The 26907-nt window shown below is 36.1% G+C and overlaps 2 long non-coding RNA genes across 3 annotated transcripts in view; one reads left to right on the top strand and one right to left on the bottom strand.

Annotated features, from left to right (window-relative positions):
• Positions 1–623: 623 nt before the first annotated feature.
• On the bottom strand, positions 624–3560 carry LOC139356744 (uncharacterized). The gene is made up of 2 exons (XR_011609122.1): positions 3347–3560; positions 624–759 (listed from the first exon to the last, which is right to left on the bottom strand). It is a non-coding gene; the product is annotated as an uncharacterized lncRNA (long non-coding RNA).
• A 187-nt stretch (positions 3561–3747) lies between these two features.
• Positions 3748–26907, top strand: part of LOC105489199 (uncharacterized) — a 45300-nt gene continuing 22140 nt past the window's right edge. The window contains exons 1-3 of one of the 2 annotated variants that reach the window (XR_011609120.1): positions 3748–4470; positions 16695–16748; positions 17815–17913. This is a non-coding gene — a long non-coding RNA (uncharacterized lncRNA). Of the gene's footprint in view, positions 4471–16694; positions 16749–17814; positions 18011–26907 lie in introns of those variants that run through there. The other variant, XR_011609119.1, reaches the window with a different exon arrangement.

Genomic DNA, 26907 nt, shown 5'->3' with positions numbered 1-26907 from the left:
TAATACAGTTGGAGAAAGGTACATCCTAAAATGCAACAATGCACATCCAAGTCCCTTTACCATGAAATAACTCAGCTTTGTTTTACGTGATTTGGTGAGATAAAATGATGTCAGGAGCAAAATGATTCCAGGGAAGATGAAAACAGTATTACAGTTACAAAAGTACTTAATAAAATGAAAGAAAAAGAATGCTTTCTCTGCTTGAGAACGCTATTTATTGTCTGGTGTTGAGGTCAGATTTTTGAAAATTTCATGTAACTTTACCCAAAGCTTAAAATCACAATGGTAACGCTCACTATCATTCATGCTAGGCACCCCCCACCCGCCCCCCGCAGGGTAGTCTTTTTTCTATCTTTTTTCTGAATGGATCAAATAATTCAGACCACCCCAGTGAAGTCTAATTAGGATGAGCTTTTAAATTTATCTTGGGAAAAATGTGTTCAGAGCTAATGAGGCATTGCAGGGAAAATAGACCTAGCCGTAAGCAATCTCCCTAAGAAGAGAACATTTCAGCAGCCTAATTCAAAGACTGCATTGTGTGTGCTTGTGTGTTCAAGAAAGACTTGTTCTCTTCAACTTCTCACCCTCAATCCAAATTTCACTTGAAAGAAGGAGTAAAAATGTTAAGAAGACACTTTAACTTTTTATTTTAAGAAATGAACAGACAATATTCTTCTGTGAAAAGTCAATAGCCATTTTTCTTCAGAAATAAAATTCCTCAGAAAATTCAAAGATTTAATTACATGACACAGGAAAATCCTGTTGGAAACAGAAGAAAACATTCTTAGTTCACATATTTTGCATAGCTTTTTGTGTAGAGGAAAAGGAAGGTTTTGCTTTAAATAATATATCTCAAAGAATACTATAGTTTAAATTGTATTAACTGATTGAGACTACTTCAGGGAACATTTAGTACTATGAAATACTGATTTATTTGGTAGCATCATAATTATAAAGAGCAACCCTCAATCAAAAAATGATGCAGATTCATTTATAAACAAAACTGCCATGCTACTTAGGTGACTACACTCATGTACTACTCGAGGTCCTAGAACTTCCCCATGAAATAACTTCACTTGCCCACACTGGTGACTTCCTGGCTAACGAACTCTTTAACAGCCTTCTCTTAATCTCTTTCTCACTTCTCTACCAATGCTTTCTGGAATCACCTTTTAAATATCCTGCTTGCTCGTGAATTTGTTACTGGAAATGGATGCGGATCCAGAACCCAAAGAAGGGTTCTTGGATCTTGCACAAGAAAGAGTTCAAGATGAGTCCATAGAGTAAACTGAAAGCAAGTTTATTAAGAAAGCAAAGGAATAAAAGAATGGCTATTCCATAGGCAGAGCAGTCCTGAGGGCTGCCGGTTGCTCGTTTTTATGGTTATGTATTGCTTATATGCTAAACAAGGGGTGGATTATTCATGCCTCCCCTTTTGAGATCGTATTCGATAACTTCCTGAGATTGCGTGGCATTTGTAAACTGTCATGGCTTTGGTGGGAATGGAACAGTGAGGATGACCAGAAGTCACTCTTGTGGCCATCTTGGTTTTGGTTGGCTTCTTTACTGCAAGCTGTTTTGTCAGCAAGGTTTTTAAGACCTGTATCTTGTGCCGACCTCCTATCTCATCCTGTGATTTAGAATGCCTAACTGTCTGGGAATGCAGCACAGTATGTCGCTGCCTTATTCTACCAAGCCCCTATTCAAGATGGAGCTGTCTGGTTCAAATGCCTCTGACAAATTTGTCTCAGTGTCTGCTTCTTGGAGAAACCAAGGAAAATAACCATATTTCAATTTTTAATGCATAGCTAGATTCTCTTAGCTTATATGTTATCTAGAATTTTTGTTGTTTTCTTAAAACATGAAGCTATATATTCATTTTTTGTATTACTGCTATCTGGTTCTTGGAATCAAATTATATTAGTCTCATGACATTTAAAATTATTATTGCATAGTTAATAATTTTGCTTTTAAATATTTTGTTTTAAGATAGACTTCGTTTTGTATGTATTTTGTTTATTTGCAACTCTTCTATTTTTTTTCTAATTCAGTCTTGTCAGAGATATACTTATCTTTATGTGGAACCTGTTTTGGGTTTGTTTAATTTTTCTCTCCTGGTTATTTCATTGATTTCAGATTTTATCTTTATTCTTTCTTTCCATCATATTACTTTGGGTTTCCTCTGTTGTTCTTTCCTCTGTTGTTCTTTTTCTTTCTCTAATTAATTTTGTTTAATGCTTAACTCATTTGTTTAAGTCATCTATTTATATAGCTTAAATATACATTTTAAATATATTTAGGGTCATTATGTCCATGTAATGATTATTTTAGTTGTGTCACATAGAATGTGACATACACTTTTTAAAATGTCAAATAATTATGAGTATTTCTAATTTTTAAAAGTTTTTATGAGTTTTTTCTAACCTAAAGATTATTTAGTAATATACTAAATTGTCTTCAAAAATGAAACATTTTAAAGCTACCATTTAAATGTTAATTTATAATTTTACTGTACTTCAGATAGAGAGGGAAATCTGTAGAATAATGATTTTTTAGGAATTAAAAAAAATTTAAATGACTCTATATATGCTCTATTTTTTACCATTTCAGTATGGGTATTACTCTGCCCTATATGTTCATTTTATGAATTTTTTCATATGTATATACATGACAAATGTTTCTCCATTAGTTTTAGAAATACTTCTTATTTTTACAAATATTCTCCATCCTTTCTCCTTACTTCCCTCTGGGATTTGTAATTTCAAGATGTTAATGTCCTTGATCCTCTATAAATGTGTGTTAGTTTCCTATGGCTCCTATGAGAAATTACTGCAAACTCAGTGACTTAAAACACAAATTAATTATTTTAAAGTTCTGAAGATCAGAAGTCTGAAATGTGTTTCACTTGGCCAAAACCAAAATGCATAGGGCCTTACTCACTCTGAGGGCTGAATCTGTTTTCCGTCCTGTTTCAGCTTCTAAAGCTGAAACCACCTTTACAAAATTATAACAGTGAAAAAAAATCTCACATGGCTAGCCATTTTCTTCAAACCTGCTAAGCTGTTTTTGCTCATTCCTACATGTAGGTCAAGCTAACTATGGGAGGAATTTGTTTTCTAGTTTAACTTTAAAGCAAGAATGATAATAGCTCCTTCCCAAAACTAATCTTCTTGTTCAGGAACTAAAACTGCCTTTGTAAAAGTAATGAAAGGCCACCAGGTTAAAATTATGGTAGAGGCCTAAATTCTGCTAAGATGTAGGCATAGTTTAATTCTTACAAGACATTGTTTCTTCTACTAAGATATAGGTACAGTTAACTCTAACAAATCACTGTTGTATAACTTGCCTATTTGTAAGTGCCTGCTGTTCAGGAGTCATGTAGCCAGTGGTCACAAGATTTATAGTTTCCTCAGTTGCCCCTATAGATAACATCACTATTGTAAAAACCTAAGACTGGTGTTTGAGAATTTTTCAGACCTTGCATTCTGGTGGACCAACTGGTACCATCTGAACCAGGAACCCATCCCAAGAAATTGACTCAACAGGTTCCGTGACTTCCATCCAGGAACTGACTCAGCACATCAGAAAGTTTCAATGCCTTTATGATTTCATCCCCAATCCAACCAATCAGCATTCCCCATTCTCTAGCTCCTTGCCTGTCAAACCATTCTGGAAAAATCCTAGCCTTTGAATTCTAGAGAAGGTGGATTTGAGAAATATTTCCCCTCCTCCTTTCTTTGTCACCCTGCAATTATTAAACTCTTTCTCTGCTGCAACTTCTATCTCAGACTACTGGATTTTTCTGGTCAGCAGGCAAGAAGAACTCATATGGTCAACAAGAGAGCTGCATTCCTTGTATTTCTTGGCTCATAGCCCCTTCCACTATCTTCAAAGCCAGAGAATAGCCTCTTCAAAAATCTCTCTCTGCTTCTCCTTTCACATTTGGACTCACCAAGACAATCAAGAATAATCTTCCGTCTCATGACTCTGATTTAATCACATCTGTGAAGTTCCTTTTGCTTATCACAATTGCTTAGTTTCTTTTTTCTTAATAAAAAATTAGTATACTGGACATGACTGAACAAAGAATTACTGACTTTATGGATATCTTAATATGAACTTCCAAAGCTGAAAAGTAAAGGGAAAAAAGATTACCCAAAACTTCAATATCCAAGAACTGTGGGCACCTGCAAAAAGTGCAGCATATACGTAATGGGAATATGAGAAAGAGGGAAAAAATAAAAGAAACAGAAGAAACATTTGAAACAATGATGGTGGACAATTTACCAAGTTAATGTCAGACAACAAACCACAAATCCAGGAAAATCAGAGAACACCAAGTATGATAAATGAAAAGTAAAATAAAATAAAAATAAATAAACTACGTCCGGATATATTAAATTCAAACTATAATCAAAGACTTTTAAAAAAATCTAGAAGGAAATCACATCTTATTATAGAGGAACAGAGGTAAGAATTATATCTGACTTCTCATCCAAATCCATGTAAGAGAGTGAAGTAAAATTATTGTTATTATTTTTTAAATCCTTTTATTTTTTGTTTCTCAACGTTTTATAAAATGCATTGATTTTTATATTGACCTATATTAGTTTTCTATTGCTGCTAAAACTACTCCAAAACTAAGTGACTTGTGACAACAATAATTATATATATATATATATTTATTATACTTTAAGTTCTAGGGCACATGTGCACAACGTGCAGGTTTGTTACATATGTATACATGTGCCACGTTGGTGTGCTGCACCCATTAAGTCGTCATTTACATTAGGTATATCTCCCAATGCTATCCCTCCCCCCACCCCCTCCCCACAATAGGACCCGGTGTGTGATGGTCCCCTTCCTGTGTCCAAGTGATCTCATTGCTCAATTCCCACTTATGAGTGAGAACATGCAGTATTTGGTTTTCCGTTCTTGCAATAGTTTGCTGAGAATGATGATTTCCAGCTGCATCCATGTCCCTACAAAGGACATGAAACTCATCCTTTTTTATGGTTGCATAGTATTCCATAGTATGTATGTGCCACATTTTCTTAATCCAGTCTGTCACTGATGGACATTTGGGTTGATTCCAAGTCTTTGCTATTGTGAACAGTGCCGCAATAAACATACGTGTGCATGTGTCTTTATAGCAGCCTGACTTATAATCCTGCGGGTATATCCCCAGTAATGGGATGACTGGTTCGAATGGTATTTCTAGTTCTAGATCCTTGAGGAATTGCCACACTGTTTCCCACAATGGTTGAACTAGTTTACAGTCCCACCAACAGTGTAAAAGTGATCCTATTTCTCCACATCCTCTCCAGCACCTGTTGTTTCCTGACTTTTTAATGATTGTCATTCTAACTGATGTGAGATGGTATCTCGTTGTGGTTTTGATTTGCATTTCTCTGATGGCCAGTGATGATGAGCATTTTTTCATGAGTCTGTTGGTTGTATGAATGTCTTCTTTTGAGAAGTGTCTGTTCATATCCTTTGCCCACTTTTTGATGGGGTTGTTTGTTTTTTTTCTTGTAAATTTGATTGAGTTCTTTATAGGATCTGGATATTAGCCCTTTGTCAGATGAGTGGATTGCAAAAAGTTTCTCCCATTCTGTAGGTTGCCTGTTCACCTGATGGTAGTTTCTTTTGTTGTGCAGAAGCTCTTTAGTTTAATTAGATCCCATTTGTCAATTTTGGCTTTCATTGCCGTTGCTTTTGGTGTTTTAGACATGAAGTCCTTGCCCAAGCATATGTCCTGAATAGTATTACCTAGGTTTTCTTCTAGGGTTTTTATGGTTTTAGGTCTGACATTTAAGTCTCTAATCCATCTTGAATTAATTTTCGTATAAGGAGTAAGGAAAGGATCCAGTTTCAGCTTTCTACTTATGGCTAGCCAATTTTCCCATCACTATTTATTAAATAGGGAATCCTTGCCACATTTCTTCTTTTTCTCAAGTTTGCCAAAGATCAGATGGCTGTACATGTGTGGTATTATTTCTGAGGTCTGTTCTGTTCCATTGGTCTGTATCTCTGTTTTGGTACATGTACCATGCTGTTTTGGTTACTGTAGCCTTGTAGTACAGTTTGAAGTCAGGTAGCGTGATGCCTCCAGCTTTGTTCTTTTGGCTTAGGATTGTCTTGGAAATGTGGGGTCTTTTTTGGTTCCATATGAACTTTAAAGCAGTTTTTTCCAATTCTGAGAAGAAAGTCATTGGTAGCTTAATGGGGATGGCATTGAATCTATAAATTACCTTGGGCAGTATGGCCGTTTTCACAATATTGATTCTTCCTATCCATGAGCATGGTGTGTTCTTCCATTTGTTTGTGTCCTCTTTTATTTCACTGAGCACTGGTTTGTAGTTTTCCTTGAAGAGGTCCTTTACATCCCTTGTAAGTTGGATTCCTATGTATTTTATTCTCTTTGAAGCTATTCTGAATGGGAGTTCATTCATGATTTGGCTCTGTTTGTCTGTTACTGGTGTATAAGAATGCTTGTGATTTTTGCACATTGATTTTGTATCCTGAGACTTTTCTGAATTTGCTTATCACCTTCAGGAGATTTTGGGCTGAGACAACAGGGTTTTCTAAATATACAATCATGTCCTCTGCAAACAGGGACAATTTGAATTCTTCTTTTTCTAACTGAATACCCTTTATTTCTTTCTCTTGTCTGATTGCCCTAGCCAGAACTTCCAACACTATGTTTAATGGGAGTGGTGAGAGAGGGCATCCCTGTCTTGTGGCAGTTTTCAAGGAGAATGCTTCTAGTTTTTAACCATTCAGTATGATATTGGCTGTGGGTTTGTCATAAATAGCTCTTATTATTTTGAGATACATTCCATCAATACCGAATTTATTGAGAGTTTTTAGCATGAAGGGCTGTTGAATTTTGTCAAAGGCTTTTTCTGCATCTATTGAGATAATCATGTGGCTTTTGTCTTTGGTTCTGTTTATATGCTGGATTACGTTTACTGATTTGCGTATGTTGAACCAACCTTGCATCCCAGGGATGAAGTCCACTTGATCATGGTGGATAAGCTTTTTGATGAGCTGCTGGATTCAGTTTGCCAGTATTTTATTGAGGATTTTTGCATCCATGTTCATCAGGGATATTGGTCTAAAATTTTCTTTTTTTTGTTGTATCTCTGCCAGGCTTTGGTATCAGGATGATGTTGGTCTCATAAAATGAGTTAGGGAGGATTCCCTCTTTTTCTATTGATTGGAATAATTTCAAAAGGAATGGTATCAACTCCTCCTTGTACCTCTGGTAGAATTCGCCTGTGAATCCATCTGGTCCTGGACTTTTTTTGGTTAGTGGGCTATTAATTATTGCCTCAATTTCAGAGCCTGCTATTGGTATATTCAGGGATTCAACTTCTTCCTGGTTTAGTCTTGGAAGAGTGTAAGTGTCCAGGAAATTATCCATTTCTTCTAGGTTTTCTAGTTTATTTGCATAGAGGTGTTTATAGTATTCTCTGATGGTAGTTTGTATTTCTGTGGGGTCAGTGGTGATATCCCCTTTATCATTTTTTATTGCATCTCTTTGATTCTTCTCTCTTTTCTTCTTTATTAGTCTTGCTAGTGGTCTATCAATTTTGTTGATCTTTTCAAAAAACCAACTCCTGGATTCACTTATTTTTTGGAGGGATTTTTGTGTCTCTATCTCCTTCAGTTCTGCTCTGATCTTAGTTATTTCTTGCCTTCTGCTAGCTTTTGAATGTGTTTGCTCTTGCTTCTCTAATTCTTTTAATTGTGATGTTAGGGTGTCAATTTTAGATCTTTCCTGCTTCCTATTGTGGGCATTTAGTGCTATCAATTTCCCTCTATATACTGCTTTAAATGTGTCCCGGAGATTCTGGTATGTTGTATCTTTGTTCTCATTGGTTTCAAAGAACATCTTTATTTCTGACTTCATTTCGTTATGTACCTAGTAGTCATTCAGGTGCAGGTTGTTCAGTTTCCATGTAGTTGAGTGGTTTTGATTGAGTTTCTTAGTCCTGAGTTCTAGTTTAATTGCACTGTGGTCTGAGAGACAGTTTGTTACAATTTCTGTTCTTTTACATTTGCTGAGGACAGTTTTACTTCCAACGATGTGGTCAATTTTGGAATAAGTGCAATGTGGTGCTGAGAAGAATGTATATTCTGTTGATTTGGGGTGGAGAGTTCTGTAGATGTCTATTAGGTCCACTTGGTGCAGAGTTGAGTTCAATTCCTAGATATCCTTGTTAACTTTCTGTCTCATTGATCTGTCTAATGTTGACAGTGGGGTGTTAAAGTCTCCCATTATTATTGTGTGGGAGTCCAAGTCTCTTTGTAAGTCTCTAAGGACTTGCTTGATGAATCTGGGTGCTCCTATATTGGGTGCATATATATTTAGGGTAGTTAGCTCTTCCTGATGAATTGATCCCTTTACCATTATGTAATGACCTTCTTTGTCTCTTTTGATCTTTGATGGTTTAAAGTCTGTTTTATCAGAGACTAGGATTGCAACCTCTGCTTTTTTTTGTTTTCCATTTGCTTGATAGATCTTCCTCCATCCCTTTATTTTGAGCCTTTGTGTGTCTCTGCATATGAGATGGGTCTCCCGAATACAGCAAACTGATGGGTCTTGACTCTTTATTGAATTTGCCAGTCTGTGTCTTTTAATTGGACCATTTAGTCTATTTACATTTAAGGTTAATATTGTTGTGCGTGAACTTCATCCTGTCATTATGATATTAGCTGGTTATTTTGCTCGCTAGTTGATGCAGTTTCTTCCTAGCATCGATGGACTTTACATTTTGACATGTTTTTGCAATGGCTGGTACCTGTTGTTCCTTTCCATGTTTAGTGCTTCCTTCAGGATCTCTTGTAGGGCAGGCCTGGTGGTGACAAAATCTCTAAGCATTTGTTTGTCTGTGAAGGATTTCATTTCTCCTTCACTTATGAAACTTAGTTTGGCTGGATATGAAATTCTGGGTTGAAAATTCTTTTTTTTAAGAATGTTGAATATTGGCTCCCACTCTCTTCTGGCTTGTAGAGTTTCTGCTGAGAGATCTGCTGTTAGTCTGGTGGTCTTCCCGTTGTGTGTAACCCGACCTTTCTCTCTGGCTGCCCTTAACAGTTTTTCCTTCATTTCAACTTTGGTGAATCTGACAATTATGTGTCTTGGAATTGCTCTTCTTGAGGAGTATCTTTGTGTCGTTCTCTGTATTTCCTGAATTTGAATATTGGCCTGCCTTACTAGGTTGGGTAAGTTCTCCTGGATAATATCTTGCAGAGTGTTTTCCAACTTGGTTCCATTTTCCCCATCACTTTCAGGCACAGCAATCAGATGTAGATTTGGTCTTTTCACATAATCCCATACTTCTTGGATGTTTTGTTCATTTCTTTTAACTCTTTTTTCTCCATGCTTCCCTTCTCACTTTGTTTCATTCATTTGATCTTCAATCGCTGATACTCTTTCTTCCAGTTGATCAAGTTGGTTACTGAAGCTTGTGCATTTGTCACGTAGTGCTCGTGTTATGGTTTTCACCTCTCTCAGTTATTTTAAGGACTTCTCTACATTGGTTATTCTAGTTAGACATTTGTCAAATCTTTTTTCAAGATTTTTAGTTTCTTTGCCCTGGGTACATAGTTCCTCCTTTAGCCCTAAGAAGTTTGATCGACTGAAGCCTTCTTCTCTCAACTCTTCAAAGTCATTCTCCGTCCAGCTTTGTTCCATTGCTGGCGATGTGCTGCGTTCCTTTGGAAGGGGTGATGCGCTCTGATTTTTTGCATTTCCAGCTTTTCTGCCCTGCTTTTTCTCTATCTTTGTGGTTTTATCTGCCTTTGATCTTTGATGATGGTGATGTGCTGATGGGGTTTTGTTGTGGGTGTCCTTTCTGTTTGTTAGTTTTCCTTCTAACAGTCAGGACCCTCAGCTGTAGTTCTGTTGGAATTTACTTGAGGTCCACTCCAGACCCTGTTTGCCTGGGTATCAGCAGCAGAGGCTACAGAAGATAGAATATTGCTGAACAGCAAGTGTTGCTGTCTGATTCTTGCTCTGGAAGCTTTGTCTCAGGGTGTACCCCACCATGTGAGGTGTGAAGTGTAGGTCTGCACCTAGTGGGGGATGTCTCCCAGTTAGGCTACTCAGGGGTCAGGGACCCACTTGAGCAGGCAGTCTGTCTGTTCTCAGATCTCAATCTCCATGCTAGGAGATCCACTGCTCTCTTCAAAGCTATCATACAGGGGCATTTACCTCTGCCGAGGTTTCTGCTGCTTTTTGTTTAGCTATGCCCTGTCCCCAGAGGAGGAGTCTACAGAAGCAGGCAAGCCTCTTTGAGCTATTCAATAAGCTGTGCTGAGATAACTGGCTAGCCATATACAGAAGACTGAAACTGGGCCCCTTCCTTACACCATATATAAAAATTAATTCAACATGGACTATAGAATTCAATATAAAACCTAAAACTATAAAAACCCGGAAGAAAATGTAGAAAATACTGTTTTGAACATAGTCTCTGGCAAAAATTTCATGGCAAAGATACCAAAAGCAATTGCAACACAAACAAAACTTGACAAACGTAACCTAATTAAACTAAAGATCTGCACAGCCAAAGAAACTACCAACAGAGTAAAGAGACAACCTACAGAATGGGAGAAAATATTTGAAAATTATGCATCTGACAATGGTCTAATATCCAGATTCCATAAGGAACTTCAACAAATTAACAAGCAAAAAACAACTCTATTAAAAAGTGAGCAAAGACATGAACAGCTACTTTTCAAAAGAAGACATACATGTGGCCAAAAGCATATGAAAAAAAATGCTCAACATCACTAATCATTAGAGAAATGCAAATCAAAAATACAATAAGATGCCATCTTACACCAGTTAGAACTGTTATTATTAAAAAAAGTCAAAAAAATAACAGATGCTAGCAAGCATAGAAAAGGGAACACTTATACGCTGCTGGTAGAAATGTAAATTAGTTTAGTCATTGTCGAAAGCTGTGTGTGTGTGATTTCTCAAATAACTGAAAACAGAATCACCATTCAACCCGGCAGTCCCATTATTAGGTATATACCTAAATGGAATATAAATCATTCTGCCATAAGGACACATGCAGGCATATCATATGTTCATTGCAGCACTATTCACAACAAATAAATGAAATCAACTTAAATGCCCATCAATGGTAGACTGGATAAAGAGCATTACATATACACCACATAATGCTATGCTACCATAAAAAAGAACAAAGTCACGTTCTTTGCAGCAACATGAATGGAGCTGTGGCCTTAACCAACTATCACAGGAACAGAAAACCAAATATCACATTCTGTCCTTTATAAGTGGGAGCTACACATTGAGGACACATGGGCACAAAGAAGGAAACGAGAAATACCAGGGTTGACTGTGGGGCATGGATGGAGGGAGAGGATAAAAAAACTACCAGTTGGGTACTATGCTTAATGTCTGGGTGACAAAAAATCTGTACACCAAATCTCTGTGGCACACACTTTACCTGTATTACAAACCTGCACATGTACCCCTGAACCTAAAATAAAAATTGTAAAAACGTTATTACATTGTGATAAAGGATTCATTCTCCAAGAGGACATAACAATCTTTAATGTGTATATGTTTAACAACAGGGCATCAAAATAGGTCAGGCAAAAATTGACAGAACTGCAAGGAGAAATAGATGAATCCAATATTATAGTTGAAGAATTCAACACTCCTCTATCAGAAATGAACAGATTCAGAAGCCAGAAGATCAGTTAGGATGTAGTTAAACATAACACGATCATCAATCAACCGGATATAATGGATATTTGTAGTCTATTTTATCCACCAACAGCAGACTGCACCTTCTTCTCAGGCTCACATGGAATATTCAGCAAGACAGGCCACATTTGGAGTTGTAAAACATGCCTTAAGAAATTAAAAAAAATAGAAATCATACAATGTGTGCTCTTAAACCACAATGAAATTAAACTACAAATCAATAACAGAAAGATAACTGGAAAATCCCAAAACACCTGGAGAATGAACAACACACTTTTCAATAACATGTAAGTTAAATAAGAAATATCATGATAAATTCAAAAGTATTTTGAACAATATGTATATGAAAACATAACTTGTCAAAATTTGTGGAACGTAGCAAAACCAGATCTTAATGGGGTTTTATAGCATTGAATGTACATATTTGAAAATAAGAGATCTACAATCAATTATCTAATCATCCACATAAGAAACCAGGAAAAATGAGCAAATTAAGTTTAAAGTAGGTTAAAAAAAAAACAGAAATAATAAAAATTAGAACAGAAGTCAATGAATTTGAAAACAGGAAGTCAACAGAAAAAAGCCAACAAAACCAAAAGCTAGTCTTTGAAAGATCAATAAAGTCATTAAGACTCTAGCCAGCCTAACTAGAAAAAGAGAAAGCAAACAAATTAGTAATACCAGCAATGAAAGAGAGCATATCAATATAGATGCCATAGTCATTAAAAACATAATGTAGGAAATAATAAAATAAACAATACAAATAAATAAAATAAATAATAAATAAATAAACAATAAAAATATAATACAGGAAAAAAATAAACTCACAAATTTGATAACCTACAAGCAATGAAGTGATTTCTTGAAAGACACAACCTGCTAAAACAGGGCAAATTAATAGCTCTTATGTGATGCTTCTCTTCTGATTTTAGCTCATATAAATCTACAACTTTAGCAGAGGCAATTTTCTTAGGTTGTCATCCAAGTTTCCTGGGTGTTGTAGGGGGAGAAGGTCAGCATGTACCTGTTTTCCTCTCTGCAGCTGGGTTTTTGACATCTCTGGCATTGCCCACCCAAAATCCGTTGTAGTTTTTTATTTCTCTCACAGAGTAGGAGGACATGATAATCCAAGGCAATGCAGGAAAGGGGGAAAGTGGAAATGGAAAGTGTTCCTCTAACTTATCCCCTTGCTGCCACTTTTAGTTACCATCAGTGCCTGGCTGCAGCTATCCCTCCACAAACAGTCACACAGACCCACAACAGTTCATGACAGCCTTCTTTCTTCCCAAGGATTTCTCATTTTTTTGTATGTTCCTCCATGTTCTCCTTGATTTCCATATATTTGCTTTGGAGAGAACATTCCAGCAAGGCACACTAGTTCTCCATTCTGACAGGAAGATTAAACCTGTTTTCAGAATGGAGTTTATGTTGGCCCCAGAAAATGGATCATTATTGCTTTAATTCTAGAATGATATCTTGTTCTTTGCTTTCCAGCCTCTCTTGCAGCTAGACCTTGTCACATGGCCCACTGTGCCCAATAAAATTAAAGGAAATTCTGATGCTGCAATTTTAGAAGTCCTTATTATTAACTAGCAAAAGATTTACCATTTTATCTTTAGCATCTTGAATATAGATGTGATGCCCAGAAAAAAATTGCAGCCATTGTGTAAACAGGATGGGAAAGACAAAAGAACTGAAGAGTCTAACCCTGATATCATTGACCTTGTGAACTGATGCCAGCATCTACCTACTTCCAGATTGCTTGTTATGTTAAAAAAAATTATTATGCCTCTGTTAATTGTGGTTAATGTTATGTAAAACATGCAAATGACCAGCTTTTTATTTTATACAATAGTTTCTAAGAGGAAAATAATACTTAGGAAATACTTATGAGTTTCAAGGTAATTGTGCCAGAGACTCTAAATAAATCATTTCAATTACACTTCATAGAAAGCCCGCATGGAGTTATACAATTTCCATTTTTTTGATTAGAGAATTTAGGCTGAGGGAAGGGAAATAACCTTGCCAAGGGCTAAAATTTAAATATAGGTCTGCTTTTTCCAATATACCATATTACCTGCCAATCTATCTGTTTATAATACCAAAATGGATCTACATGTGGGAATTCATATATTTACGGTGACTTTTAGCTTTCCTCCTTATCCCAGGGAGGCTTGTTTTTGTCAATGGCACTCATTTCTGTTTAACATTTACAGTGCTAATCCCGTTGGTTCTCAAGATTTTTTACCATTATATTGCACTATCATAAGGCAAACTCCCTTGAGTGGGCATGCTCTTAAATACATACCAGCTAACAGATAATATAGTATTGAAATCTAGCCTGGAGAGAATGGGGCATGAGCTAGGCACTTGATGATGGTTCTGAAACGGGAGGTTAAAATTTCCCAAAGACAGCCTTTCTCTCCTATGCTATTGTTTAAGACAGGCCATGGGGATATTATGTGTCTTTAACATCTGTGAGGGAATTAAAGTTGGAATACAGACAAGTGGCCTCAGAATAGAGAGGTGAGATACAATGTGTGACACACACACACACACACACACACACACACACACACAAATCTAAGCAACAGAAAAGACGCTGTCCTGCCTTTCTTTTAAATCCACTTTGCACTTTGTGTATGAAAGAGAAACCAGGCTTTGTCACTGGCACTGACAAGGAACAGTAGCAGATCCGAAGAGGATGCCAGACTACAGCAAAGGCATTAACCAAAGCACCCACAGTGTTATGTAGCTTTGGGCTATAGGGAATAATGAGTCTCTGTCTTGATTTGTTTTTGAACAAGGGAATCACTTAAAGAGATGGTAAATAGGCTTCGATTTGAATTTTTCAGTTTTGTGTCTACATCAAGTAATGTAATCATTATTATCCCTGAAATATTTTTATCCATTTCTAATGAGTTACGGAGTATTCTAATTTTAGAGAAGAGGTTATTCTAGTTCATTGCTGCCTTAAACAATGAAGAATGCAAACTTGACCACAAAAGACCTCAATAATCAACTCATAGAGAATCAGAAAAGTTTACCTCTCATCAAGACCTTAGAGAGCAAAGAGTTAAAACTCAAGGTTTTAGAGATGAATACACAGATCCAGAGAGGTTAAATGACTTTGACCAAGGTCCCAGTGTTCATCTAGGACTGCATTGGGTTACAACCGAGAACTCCTGAAAGTGTTTCACTGTAATTCCACCACTCCATGAAGCTTTCGTAGGGCAAACTACATATAAGCATATTAAAAGATTCCAAACTGCAAGACAATTCTAGATTCATATTCCATACCCATCTACATTACACAAATTACCAAATCTTCCCCACATTAAAAATATATATATATATGTGGAGTGGTCAGAATTGTGACTGCGTGCGCACACACACACACACAGAGATACTTAAAACTTTATTATATTTTAAAGATGTGCTAAGATATCTTTCATAGGTTTACACATTTACCAGTATAAATCATAAAGAAAGGATATTTCAGTAGATTGATTTAACCCAGGATTTTGTTCTTCTAAAATACATGGATTCTCTTTAGAGATTACAAACCATATAGCTTTGTATACATTATAAATAACATATACAATTTTAATACTTCCATTAAGGAGGAATAGTAAATCATAAGTGTTTTGCAACTGGACTTTAATATCTATGTCAAAGAAATGCCCTTGTTATTCTGTTGTTTCTTGGGTTGTCCTTTATCATTTTCCTTGCTGGTCTAATCACTTAAAATATAACCTTGGAAAAGTACCTTACTTTTCTGAGTTCTAACTATTTAAAAAAACTTTGGGTAAGTACATTTATAAAACATTCTCCTTGTTTCCTTATTACAATTTTTATTCTTGCTCTGCAAAGAAATACACCTAAGTCAGTCTCTCTTTTTTACTCAAACTCACTTCCTATAGCAAATGGTAAAAAAAGGTAGGAACTGACTGCACTCCCCCTTCTGGTGGTATTTCAGCCAGAAGACACACATTGTTGGGCCATTTGAGACACGATTAAAGCTCCCCAGCCTACCTCTCCCACTGGAGAGAACTTGTTACCAAAGGAGAAGGGTCCATTACTGCCAATAAAAATAGAATCATGTATGTATTGTGTGCATTATACATAACAAAAAACCTTTCAGTGTTTTATCTCATTTCATATTCACAACAATATTGTGAGGAAAATATTGCTTCTGAGTTCAGATTAAGAAAGTGTGGTTATTTCATAATGTATGATTATTTACACAAATTAATAGTTGGTATCAATTATTAATTACTTACGAATTACTCATATCATTTCACAGAAAAATGATTGCAAATAAAATTTATTGAGTTTCTCCCATATGGATTGACAAATCCTAAGACATATAAAAATATCTTCACTTTTCATATGAGCAAACTAATACTTAGCAAATATAAGTCATTTATCCAAGTTCGCACAGCTAACAAGCAGTAGAGCTGAATTTGAATTCAATCAGTGTGCATATATAGTCAATAGTTAAAAGTGCAGTTAAGCTATGAAAATTGTCAAGAAATAAAATAAAGACATGAAAAGGAACAGGAAACAAATAAAATCAATTATAGTTATTGTTAATACAGTTACTGTTATTGATCATAGACTTTACCTAGGAGTTTCCTGTTGACAACAGAACTGAAAAGGAAAACATGGTTGATTCAGTAACATCTCTTTTCTACTTTTGTAAAGTTAAAAAGGGGGCTGCAAAGAATTGAAAAATAGAGATATACATGTCATTGAAGTTAAATAATAAAATAATTTCTCTTCGGTGATTTAATGTCCACAAACGTGGTATATGTGCTGCATCTACTCCATTGCCTTCTCTGAACCCCTTTCTGGACTTCTCTCCTCCTTCGTTTTGCCTTAGAGCTGAACTTAATGACCCACATCAGTGTATTTCCTTACCCTCTTCTCTTAGGTTTTTCCAGTGGAGGACAAGAGATAACTTGAGGGCCAACTACAGAACAGTAAGGTTTGTGTATTTATTCTTTCTGCTGGGTTACTGTGGATCATCTGTGTCCCTCTGTTGCAGACTACCTGTCAGGCAGCTCTCTCAGAATATGGGCAATTGCTCCTTCCCTGCTCCTTCAGACATAGGGTAAGGGTTCCTACCTGTTGTGAGGCCAGGAATACTAAACCATCCCTTGTTGGGTTTCCTAAATTCTGTCCACCTCTTTGCAAGTAATCCATTTATAAAACTCTCCACAAAATCTCCAAAGTAACTTATCTGTCTCCAGAGTCTATAGGCTTTCCACTGTCACATGAATGCCATACCATACTGCACATAATGACTCACTGATAAGAAAGGGCTAACCATTTGCCTTTTAAATGTGCCAAATATAACCAACCTGTAACAGGAAAGCTGCCAGACATTCAGTTTTCCAAATACCTTGTAATTAAGTACTTGCTGCTTTAGTTATTGGGTCAGACACTTCACGTTATTGCATTTCATTTAGGAATGTTGAGTTTCTATAGCTGTCTAAGAAAATCAACAGCAATTTTCCTAAGGTTACACACTTCCACAACCACATTTATGTCAACATTCACATTGTCTGCCATGGCAAAGCTCTTAATAGCCACAACGAGCATTACGGCTCAGGGTATACTTTTTATATCTCTACATTTTTAGTTCCTCAACCTCAGTTCTGTTTTTTCTAAGTCACTTGACAAATATGTACTTTTATCTGAAATACAAATTATATGTACAATATAAGATAGACATGCCAATTTTAAAATGTGTGGCTGTAGAATTCACAGAAATTTTTTCCTTGCACACTGCATTACACCATTTAATAAAAGAACACTGGTTTTATCATTTTTAACATTTTTGCCATCTTTACCAAGAGATTTCTTCTGTGTTTTCTTATATCTGCCAGGGTAAAAAGTCACTAGAAAGTTAAGGTGTTTGAAATCAAAAGTGATGTCCTTTTAGTGCAGAGAATCATGTTTGAGACTTCTTAATAACAGAAGAAGAGTCAAAGATGAAACAAGGTTGGCTCTGCCACAAATTTTATTTTAATCTAGTTCTCTTTTCACAGGACAGACTCAGAGGCGTGGAATCTGCATCCTCTGAGGGTAACGACTAAAAGAGATGTCAGTGACAATAGAGGAGATTCTACCACAGCTGTCTGAAACAAGTACTTTAAAATGAAGCTTAGTAATAAGAAAAAAAAAAAAAAAAAAAAGGAAGACTACCCAAGTGACCAAGTGAAAGACTCATACAAAAGTCTTGCATACATGTACACTGCCTATAAATGTTGGTAATTAAAAAAGAGGCCGGGCGCGGTGGCTCAAGCCTGTAATCCCTGCACTTTGGGAGGCCGAGACGGGCGGATCACGAGGTCAGGAGATCGAGACCATCCTGGCTAACACGGTGAAACCCCGTCTCTACTAAAAAATACAAAAAACTAGCCGGGCGCGGTGGCGGGCGCCTGTAGTCCCAACTACTCGGGAGGCTGAGGCAGGAGAATGGCGTGAACCCGGGAGGCGGAGCTTGCAGTAAGCTGAGATCCGGCCACTGCACTCCAGCCTGGGCGGCAGAGCGAGACTCCGTCTCAAAAAAAATAAAATAAAATAAAATAAATAAAAAAAATAATAATAATAAAAAAAATAAAAAAGAGCCAGATCTATTGAACTTCACCATAAATCAGATTAAAATTAGATTCAAGGTTAATCGATATTTGATCTAGGGACCAACTTAGAATCTTTTACATAACATGTCCAGAGAACAATCTTAGAAATCATTAATGATTTAGTTTTGTCTTCCCTTTCTGTAAAAATATTACTTACAGAATAATAAATTGAATTAGGTTGATACCTTTCCAAATATGCTTAACGTCAAACAGAATTGAAGGAATCTTTGCAATATTTACTAGCAAGAAAATATTGCAGCAGCCGGTCCCGTGAAGGCCAACTCACGTTGTTTTGGGTTTCTTTGCTGTTGCTGTTGTTTGTTTCTCTGTTTGTTTTGCAGTTTCACGGTGTTTATTTGATTGTCCTTTCTTTAGAGCTACTGCTGCAGTGTCTATTTCAGATCTTTCTCAAGGCTTTTTCTTAGGTTAAAGAAACAATTGGTGGAAAGTTGCTGAGGTAACCTCAGTGGTATATTCACATGCATTTGTGTGTGTGCAGCAATGTGTGTGTGTCTCAGTAGTTCTGCGAAAACCACATTTTCCCTCCGAAATCAAAGCAAAAGAGACCACTTTAATGAAATACATAACAGAAAACCTCTTCTGGTTCTCAGTGGCAACACAACATAAACCTTCTCTTATTCAGTTGCTGTTCACAAACTCTAGTCCTGGGTCATAATGGTCATAACCAGTATATTCCTTATAAATAATATCATAGTGTTCAGGGCAGACATTTAAATCAAATGGTACCTGAATCCCAGATTCGTCCCAGTTACGTTCAGACATTGAGAAAATTAGTAACACACCATTCTAAGTCTTTGAAGCATCAGTAAAGTAGAATCAAAATTAGTTAAATCCTACAACTTCAAAATATCAGTGTCTTTAAATTAATTTAAGGGAATAATAGCCACAGGAGACATTATTTTAGTCCCCGATACACAGTAGAAACTAAATAAATGGTATGTTTTAAATTTATTATTAATAAATATCTTTTCTGATATAGTTTCTCTCTTGAAATTACTGAATTTTCTTTTTGAAACCCTTTCTAAAAATTAGAAGATATTCTAAGGCAGTTAATAGATAGTATCCCTTCAAGGTGAGTTCATAGAAATGGTTTAGGAGCACACCTGTAATCCCAGCACTTTGGGAGGCTAAGGCAGGTGGATCATCTGAGGTCAGGAGTTCAAGACCAGCCTGGCCAACATAGCAAAACCCCTTCTCTACTAAAAATACAAAAATTAACCAGGTATGGTGGCAGGCACTTGTAATCCCAGCTACTTGGGAGACTGAGGCAGGAGAATCACTTGAACCCAGGAGGCAGAGGTTGCAGTGAGCCAAGATCACGCCACTGCACTCCAGCCTGGGTGACAAGAGCGAAGCTCCATCTCGTGGTGGAGGTGGGGTTCGGGGGGGAAGAAAACAAAAGAAATGGTTTAGGAGACAATTGTCACATAACTGATGTTAACTTTCAACTTTCTTTGCACCCAATTTAGGTGCTTTTTCTTTTCTCTCTCTCTCTTTTTCGAGATGGATTCTCGCTCTGTCACCCAGGCTGGAGGGCAATGGCATGATCTCACCTCACTGCAACCTCCACCTCCGGGTTCAAGTGATCCTCCCACCTTGGCCCCCCTTCAGCTGGGACTACAGGTGCACGCCACCATGTCCAGTTAATTTTCGTATTTTTAGTACAGACAGGATTTTGCCATGTTAGCTAGGCTAGTCTCAAACTCCTGACCTCAGTGATCAGTGCGTCTTGGCCTCGCAAAGTGCTGGGATTACAAGCCTGAGCCACCATACCCGGTCAATTTAGATGCTTCTTTTAGCATTTTCTTCCCCACTTTTAAGGTTTGAGTGAAAAGCAAAATTTGTATCTGTTTATGGTGTCTGATATGGTGTTTTGATATATGTATACATTATGAAATTATAAAATCAATCTAATTAACATGTCTGTCCAATTATATACTCATTATTGTTTTTGGTGAGAACATTTGATCTTGTCTCCCAGCAATTTTTAAGTATACGATACTTTTCTACCAACTATATTAACAACACTGTATAATAGATCCCCAGAAGTTATTCATTCCATCTAACTGTAATTTTGTACCCTTTGGCAAACATCTTGCCATTCCTTAAATCTCATTCCAGATACTGGTAACCACCATTCTATTCTCTGCTTCTAAGTTCAACTTTTTTGTAGATTCTGCATATAAGTTCATGCACTGTCTTTCTTTGCCAAACTTATTTTAGTTAGCATAATGTTCTCCAGTTTCATCTATGTTCTCATAAATGACAGGATTTTCTTCTTTTTTAAGGCTAAATAGAATTCCATTATATATATGCCAAATTTTCTTTAGCCATTCATCCCTCGATGGGCACTGAAGTTGATCCCATATCTTGACTATTGTGAATAATGTTACAGTGAATATGGGGAACATATATCTTTTTCACACACTGATTACATTTCCTTTGGAAATATACTTAGAAGTGGGATTTCTGGGTCAATTAGTAGTTCTAATTCTAATTTTTTAAGACGTTGACATACTGTTTTCCATAATGGCTGTACCAATTTACATTCCCACAAACTGTACAGGGTTCTTTTTCCATACATCCTCTCTAACACTTATCTTCATCTTTTTGATACTAGCTATTCTAAGAAGTGTGAGGTGATCTCTCATTGTGGTTTTACCTTGCATTTTCCTGATGATTAGAAACATTGAACACTTTTTTGTATATCTGTTGACCATTTGACCATACAAGAAAACATTTTATGTTCTCTTTTAATCTATTCAAGTTATTTGCCCATTTTCAATTGGATTATTTGCTTTCTTACTATTGAGTCATTTGAGTTCCTTATATATTCTGGATATTCACCCCCATCAGATGTATGGTTTGCATATGTTTTCTCCTATTATGTAGGCTGTTTCTTTATGCCATTAATTGTTTCCTTTGGTGTGCAGAAGCTTTGTAGTTTGATGAAATCACTTTAATTTTTGCCCTTGCTGCCTATATTTCTGGGGTAATATTCAAAATATTTTTGTCAAGACCAATTTTGAGAAGCATTTTCTCCTATATTTTCTTTCAGTGGTTTTACAGCCTATTGTATTAAGCCTTTAAATGATAACATCAAAAAATAGGGAAAAAATTAACCAAAGAGATAAAAGATCTATACACAGAAAACTTAAACATTGATGAATGAAATCAAAGAAAAAAATGGAAAAATATCCCATGTTTATAGATTGGAAGAATTAAAATGCTATTAAAATGTTCATATTACCCAAGCAATCTACAGATTCAGTGCCCTCTCTATTAAACTTCCAAAGACATTCTTCACAGAAGTAAAAAAACAAAAATTCTAAAACTCATATAGTCACAAAGACCCTGAATAGCCAAAAATCTTAAGCAAAAAGAACAAAGCTAGAGGCATTGTACTGCCTGACTTCAAAATATATAACAAAACTATAGTAATCAAAACAGCATGGTACTACCATAAAAACAGATCTATAAATCAATGGAACAGAATAAAGATCCAAGATATAAATTCACACATTTATAGTCAATTAGTCTTCAACAAAGATGCCAAGAACACACAATAAGGAAAGGACTGTCTCTTTAATAAACTGTGGTGGGAAAACTGAATATCCACATTCAGAATAATGGTTTCAGCACTTTTATAACCTATTACTAATCACTCACCTTTTAAAACACACACACTCACATTCTTTTTATTATGGTAAAATAATTGAAAAAAATCATTTACACCACACCAGAACTCTCCATTAAAACCTTTTAAAGCAATGTGTGTCTTTTCAGCCATTGCAGTTGTAGCGATTTATAACTATATATCAATTTGGATGACTAGTTATCCATTGTTGCCTGACAAAATGTACAGTTTTAACAGCTGGAAAGCACAAAACTATTATTATATTGTATTATTTTGTAAGTCAGAAATTCAGACTTCTCCCAGAAGTATAAGGAATGGTACTTTTATTCTATAGTCAATAAATTGAGGTCACTTAAATGTACTTGTGTCACAGTTAGTATGGAAGGGACATGATATTTACTTATATGACCATGCCTTGGATGGAAGGCTAGGCTCAACCGCGCACCTTTCTCTGCCATGTAGCCTAAAGGCCTCGCAACAAGGTGTCTCCTGCAAGATAATAGGACTCCTTGCATGGCCGCTCAAGGCACTGAAAGAGCAATGCAGAAGTAATTTAGCATGGTGCCTTAGATATATCAAAGAATAAATAAATATTTGTGACCTAGAGATAAATGCATCTCCTAGAAGTATTTTCATTGTATTATATAACTAAAACTAAATTCCGTAACTCAAAGCTATGCTTGATTAATTTATAGCAACTTGGGCTCTATGTTAAATCATATTCACTTCAGTGAGTGTGAGCTTATGGATAAGATACTGCTGTTTCACTTAACTTGATCACAGCAAACGCTTCATTTGGGCATGGATAATGACAGTGTTTGGGGACAGTTATTTATGTGCAGATGATGTAACAACAAAAGAAGACTCAAAGATCCCTATATCACAAGATGTATGAAGACAGGGACCTGTTATACTGCATGGTGTGCAGTATTTGTTGTATAAATAAGTAAAATCCTCTCAATAAATACAGTATAGATTTTTCTTATGGTTGGAAAGTTCATGCCATTACATTTAGATGTATTCTTATTTTCCTTTAAAAATAAACGTATATTCTGTAGTTAGTAAGACAATGAAAATATTTTGACATTTATTCATTTTTTCACCCAGTAAATCTAGATGTTTCTGTTAGGTGGTGGTAACTTTACTTAGGAATTAATCTGATCAACAAGAACAGGCTAAACATGAAACTAGTTCAAAACCAGTATACTCAATTCTTCAGCCTCATTATAAGATTTTTAAACATTACTTGATTCTTATCAAAAGGAAAATGAACATAATGTATAAAGGGATGATTTGCAATTTTGAATTATAGTAATAGTCATAAAGATATGACCACAGGTCAACAGCAAAAAAGAGAATAATGTGTGCTTCATTAATCACTCAATAACTCAAATAAAATCAAAACCAAAATATAAAATTAAATAAAACACCAGTTTATGTTAGAGATAATTAGAAAAGGAATAACTGCAAATTGTGTTCTGAGCACTCACAAAGCTAATATCTATGCAACAATATCTGTCATTTACTGAGCATTTAGAATGAAACAGGCATAGACCATATCATACAAGTCACTGTTCAAAAGAACAAGTGAGCTATTACGCCAATTTTACAGATGTATTAGTCCATTTTCACACTGCTAAAAAGACGTATCTGAGACTGGATAATTTCTGAAGGAAAGAGGTTTAATTGACTCACAATTCCTCAGGGCTGGGAAGGCCTCAGGTAACTTACAATCATGGTGGAAGGGGAAGCAGACACGACCTTCTTCACATGGTGATAGCAAGGAGAAGTGCAGAGTGAAGGGTAGAAAGAGCCCCTTATAAAACCATCAGATCTCATATAAAACCATCAGATCTCATGAGAATTCACTGTCACAAGAACAGCATGGAGGTAACCACCCCCATTTACTTACCTCCCACTAGGTCTCTCCCACAATTATGGGAGCTACAGTTCAAGTGGATGGGGAGACAGCCAAACCATATCAACAGATGAGAAAATGGTACCCTAGAGCAGTTAACTAGTTTTCTGAATTTGTATAGCAAATAAGTGACAAGCTTGTATTTGAATCCAAGTCTGATTAATACCAGTATGTGAGTCTAATCATCTTATCTATTCATTTATTCATTAGACAGATAAAGACTGGATGTTTAAGGGTATAAAGCACAATTCAGATGCTGGTGATCTGGGTAGAGACAGACTAGACAAAGCCCCTGCTCCTTTGCAGCTAACTGTAGTTTAGGGAGAAATATAATAAACAAGATATGTATACAAGTTTTATTGTGATTAATACGATGAAGAAAAATAAAGTAGATGAAGAGGATATAAAGTGATGAGAATTGGTATTAGTCAATGAGTAATACCTCACTGAAATATTTAAAGGATTTTTTTTAGCTAGCATACTCTCAAAACCTATAAATTACTTTAAGGAGGAGACTAAGCTCCCAATTATAATAAAAATCAAGTCACTCCATCAAGCATAGTAGCTCACACCTATAATCCCAGCACTTTGGGAGGGTGAAGTGGGCGGATCACCTGAGGTCAGGAGTTCGAGACCAACCTGGCCAATATGGTGAAACCCTGTCTCTACTAAAAATACAAAATAATTAGCTGGATGTGGTGGCACATCCCAGCTACTCAGGAGGCTGAGGAAGGAGAATTGCTTGAACCTGGGAGGGGAAGGTTGCTGTGAGCCAAGATCATATACTTCAGCCTGAGTGACAGAGCAAGACTTGGTCTCAAAAAAAAAAAAAAAAAAAAATAGGAAAAAAAAATCAAGTCACTGAAAAGAACTTCATACTCAAATATCTGTCCAGGTACAAAGTGAGTTTACATTCACAAGGACTGTGAGCTTCCTGACATAGTAGTCAGGTTCATAATCTACAATGAAGGCTAGGATATTACCTCAGACATACAGAATGCTATGAAAACAGGAAGCAATATGAATTTTTAAAATGTGATAAACCATTTTAAACATGAATATGACCAAATTAAAAATATTTAACTAGTAAATATTGTGCAGAACATAATTGGAAATTACAGATTTTTATTAACTATTGTTTGATATACTACTTTAGATATTTTTGGTGGCAAGAGGGTTTGTAAAATATGGATTGCTTTAAGTCAGCTTAAATGTAAGAGCAGATCTAGTAATAGTAGACTAGGTTAGCCCAACAAAACTGAAAGATGAAGATCAAGCAATCTCAAGCACCTCACTGGATCAGCTTATGATCCTCCTTGGATGATATTATTTTTTCTTTCATAAGTATAGTATAGTATTATTTTTTAAAGTGTGCAAAAATATGTATGCCATTGGACAAAACAGCCATTTCCTTATTAAAATAGTTTTTCAAACTCACTGTTGCAACCAAATAAGCCATATTCATCAAGTCACGGGAAAAAGGAATACAGAGATTTAGGAATGCTGGACTTGTTTCTCTTTAACTTTGGCAGCAAAAGCTGGACAGTTTTCAAAATGCACCTGACAATAATTGTGTTGTCTTAAGCAACAGGATGTGGAGGACTGTGGAGGCTTTCAAGTTCTCCTCAGGGTGTTTTATTTTCTCAGCTTAAGCATGATGTTGTTGGTGAAGCCATGTCAAGCACAGGAACATTGTCTTTACCCGATTCTATACACAGAGTTGTCCAAAAACTGTGATTTTTGACTTGGATCCCAGAGTCCACTATGTCCACCATCAACAGGGACTGGCTCATCCACTCCAGTCCTGAAAGATGGCTCGGTCTACCTCAAAGATCGCATCTGCCAGCTATACCTCCAGGTAGAACATGGAAGGGTCTCTCAGTTACTGCACCAGAAACCACCAGAGCCCATGAGAATCTGTGGTGGGGAAGTGGTAACCTGAGCAGCTTCTCCATGTAGTGAGACAGAGTCCATTTGCCTGACTCAGTTGACCTGGAATTTTGATGCTTCTTATTTTCATTTTCAAGAGAGATACTTTGAACGGTTGTTTGTGTCAAGTATCTTGACCTCCGGTTCAGTTAGTAATGGCCCAGAGAGCTAGTTGATGCTGCAGATACCTGGCAGATCAAGAACTGGTTTACAGTCTAAAATTCAGCGAATGAGACGTTGACTGTTTTCACTCACCATTATTTCCACAGTGCCTAGCAGAGTGCCTGGCACAAAATAGGCATTTTATACACATTAGTTAAACAAATGAATATTTCTCAGGTCTCAGTATAGCTACATATTATTACAGCCTGTTATAAGTGCTGGCACATAAGAGTTTAGTATTATTTTTTAATGTTTTATTGACTCTCAAGAAGTCCTAGGAAAACTATTTGAAACCAAGCAAGAACCCTTTTTACACTGCTCCACAATTCATCTGTAATAGCATTTAAATGTTTAACATTGCCTAAAAATACTTACAGTTCTTGAAATTTTAATCTATTAATCAAATGTTTTATCAATTAATTTCACGTTTATTAATCAGTTGAATATAATCATGAATAATCAATATTCATTTTAGTTACTCAAAGCCAGTTGTGAGGCAGGGCTATTGAAAGTATATGGGCAAAGTATGCTTAACAGAGGAACACACATGTGCTTTGATGCTTTGTCTACTCTGTGGGGATCAGTCTTAAAATTTAATTCTACAAATGCATAAAAACATCAATCTGTGAACTGCCATTATCACTCAATATAAGGGCCACTAAAGAATTGGAAAGATAGCTGTGACGAGGATTATAATGACTGTTGGTTTTTATAAATTTTGCTTTTTAACTATTTTGATATTTACCTTATAACTCTTTTTAATTTTTTTAAATTTTACTTTAAGTTCTAGGGTACATGTGCACAATGTGCAGGTTTGTTACATGTGTATTTA

The sequence above is a fragment of the Macaca nemestrina genome, chromosome 1, assembly GCF_043159975.1.
Source record: "Macaca nemestrina isolate mMacNem1 chromosome 1, mMacNem.hap1, whole genome shotgun sequence".
Lineage (NCBI taxonomy): Eukaryota > Metazoa > Chordata > Mammalia > Primates > Cercopithecidae > Macaca > Macaca nemestrina.
The sequence above is the reverse complement of the archived record's forward strand: the minus strand, read 5'-3'. Positions and strand labels throughout refer to the sequence as shown.